Raw genomic sequence first — 3,606 nt, 5'->3', positions numbered from 1 at the left:
CCCTCACACACCCACAAAGTTCTAGCCTAAATCCTCTTTCTGTAAATTCATCCCTTTCACATTTGTATGGCCCACATACTTCATCTCCTCAATGCTCCGGGTGCATATTTGAAATTATTTACCGAGGACTCCCCTTGAAGCCCTCTGGCACTGTAACCTCAGTGAGTCCTAATCTTAGTTTTGCATCTTCCTTTTATTAAGACATATGATTCAAACCTGGGATTAAGGTGAAGGATTACTGAGTGCTATTTCAATGTCCTATGTCATACCAGAGCAGTGGTTCTCAAACCCAGCAGCACTTGGGAACTTGTTAGAAATGCAATTTTCCAGGTTGCATCAGAGATCTATTGAGTCAGAAACTCAGGGGGTGAGGTCCAGAAATCTATGGTTTCACAGGCCTGCCATGTGAGTCAGATCAAACAAACTAGTCTAATCTCACTAATTTTATCACCCACAGCTTTTCTTGGAACCATCCCCTCTGTTTCCATGACTAAAGCCTGAATTTAAACCCCTATGCCCCCTTTCCTGAATTTTTACAACCCTACCTGGCTCTTTGTAATCAGTCTACACAAGTCTGCTGGAAAATATCCCCAAGGAAGATCTTGAGCCATTTCACATTCCTACACAAACCCCTCCCTGTTCAACTGCAAAGGAAAGCCTTCCAAAGTTTGACCCTAAACAGATCTTCCCTACTTGTCCTTAATAATCATCCACAAAATCTGTGCCTATATGCACTTTCAGTACCTTCCTTCATGTTGTCCGTCTGCCTGTAATACCCCTTCCTGTTTCTGCATGTCCAAACCATTCCTTAACTCCCAGTTTGAAGCTCTTCCCTCCATGCTGATCTCCTCTTATCCTAACTGGTTTGGCTCAGTGGATAGAGCGTCGGCCTGCAGACTGAAGGGTCCTGGGTTCGATTCCGGTCAAGGGCATGTACTTGGGTTGTGGGCACATCTCCAGTAGGAGATGTGCAGGAGGCAGCTGATCGATGTTTCTAACTCTCTATCTCTGTCCCTTCCTCTCTATAAAAAATCAATAAAATATATTTTAAAAATAATAAAATAAAATCTCAACTGAAAAAGTAGTACCAAATTATTTTTTGAATGTATGAAATCTCATCATAATATATTTTCCTAAGCTTTTTGTGACATTTCTTTCTCGCATTTAACAATATTAGTTATTTAATATTAAAGGAGAAAAATGAATGTTCTTCAAAACTTAAGTGAATCTTCTATTTGATACACCTTTTCTCCATAACAAGATTTCTGATTTCACTGTGGCCATTCCCAGCATTTAATTATTCACTGTTGTTTATTCATTAGTGAAGATGATAGTTTTCTGCATGGACACATCCATCAAAAGGGCTCCTTGATACAAGTGTTTGTTCATGAAGCCCTACATTCTTTATTTGGCCTTTTATTAAAAAAAAATAAGTGATGCATACTTTTTTTTTTTTTTTTTTTAGCTGGGAGGGGTATTAGTGTCTAAATTTTGGGTACCCCAAATCAATCAAGGCAAAGGAAGTTATGGCACATCTGCTGTCTCCTACCTTCTGGCTTTTATTCCGGTCACATTAAAATAGAGTGTTCCTCCATATGAATGGATTTCTCATTAATATCATCTGGAGAGCTTGTCACAAAAGAGTTTCAAGCCCTACCCAAATTCAGACCCTTTGGAATTGGGTTTCTTTCTATCTCTTTTAAAATATATTTTTACTGATTTCAGAGAGGGAGGAAGAGAGAGAGAGAGAGAGCATCAATGAGAGAGAGAGAGAGCGAGAGGAGAGAGAGGAGAGAGAGAGAGAGCGAGAGAGAGAGAGAGCGAGAGAGAGAGAGAGCGAGAGAGAGAGAGAGCGAGAGAGAGAGAGAGCGAGAGAGAGAGAGAGAGAGAGAAATGGATTGCCTGTTTCCTTTGTATCTCACACTGGGGAACGAGCCAGAAACCTGGGCATGTGCCCTGACCCGATATCGAACTGTGACCTCCTGGTTCACAGGTCAACACTGAACCACAATGGCCAGGCTGGATTTCTAAGAATCTTTTTAGTTAAACTCCCAGATGATTCTTATACACCCTGAAGTTTGTGAATCACAGGCTAAATTTTTATCCTCTTCTAAATTCAAACAAAAGCAGAGACCCCTATAAGAATTGCCCTAGTGTACCTTAAACAAACCAAGAGGGTTGAGAGACTTTGCTTCTCTTCTGTCTCAAAGTGTTCTTTTTTTATATAACTTTCTTTCGATGTTTTGACAATGTTCAAACACACAGAAAAGCTATTGCTTTACCACAAGTCTATCCTTTTATCTATCTCTATTCATCAACCCATCTGATTTTTTAAAATAAATTTCATAGTAAATTTCAGATATCAGTAGTGTCTCATTTGGGATGGTGATGACTTCAAGAACAACAGGACAGTGAATCCTTGTAGCCTTGGCGAAAACACAGTGGCCTCATTTTATTGGACAGAATCAGTGGCTGCTTGGCCTCACAGCACATTTAGAATGCATATAATCAAAGGCAGAAGGATAGTTTTGGCTGGCTGTAGACAACCCCTGCAAAGTAATGTCTACTTGTTTCTATTCATTTGAATGAGAGCTTTTGTTTTGTTTCTGGAAGAAGAAAGGGAGGTTTGGGAGAGAAGATAAATGTGGAGGCAGGTGGCAGCAGTTACCCCTCCCCTCTTCCGTGGATTTTGAGTCCCTAATGGAAGGATGGGTTAGAAGTTGAGGTTTGCTGTCTTAATCACAAGATTCCAAGTACCTAGGCTTTCATCTCCACTGCCCCTGGATGTTTGATCTGGGATGTGATCCTCAGACTTTTGGCTTCACTTTTTTCATCTGTAAAATGGAAGTAATGATAGTACCTACATTATATTAACGTGGAGAAAATATGTGTGCCTCTCATGTAATTTAATCAGTTTCAGGTGCTAAAATATAATTACATTCCTTGATGAGTTTCCATAAATTCACAAAAAATTAACATGTGACTGCAGCAGCTGAACAAGAAAAATTAAACTAAATGTTGATGAATAAACCTAACATAAATTAAGAAATGCAGAAGGTAACATGCCTCAAAGTCCTTCCAGACAACCCATTTCACTTAAACTCAAGTTCAATTTCTTCACTTGCCCTTTAGGGTCCCCTATAGGCCCCTACATTACCTCCAATTTCATCTCCTCTCATTCTCCCTGGCTTAGTCTTCGGTTTCAGAATGAGCCAAGCTCATTTGGTTCTTAGGACCTGTGTACCTGCTATACCTGTGAAAGCCTCTCCCAAGATCTTTTTATTTCTCTCCCCCGATCTTTTGTTTATTTGTATTTTTAAATTGATTTTAGAGAGAGACAGAAAGAAACATTGATTTGTTCCACTTATTTATGCATTCATTGGTTGATTCTTGTACATTCCCAGCTGGGGATCGAACCCACAACCTTGGCCAGTGGAGCTGATGCTCTCAGCTGAGCAACCCAGCCTTTTAATATATTTTATTGATTTTTTACAGAGAGGAAGGGAGAGGGCTAGAGAGTTAGAAACATCAATGAGAGAGAAACATTGATTAGCGGCCTCCTGCACACCCCCTACTGGGGACGTGCCTGCAACCAAGGTATGTGAC

Source organism: Myotis davidii, unplaced genomic scaffold (assembly GCF_000327345.1).
Source record: "Myotis davidii unplaced genomic scaffold, ASM32734v1 scaffold395, whole genome shotgun sequence".
NCBI lineage: Eukaryota > Metazoa > Chordata > Mammalia > Chiroptera > Vespertilionidae > Myotis > Myotis davidii.
The sequence above is the reverse complement of the archived record's forward strand: the minus strand, read 5'-3'. Positions refer to the sequence as shown.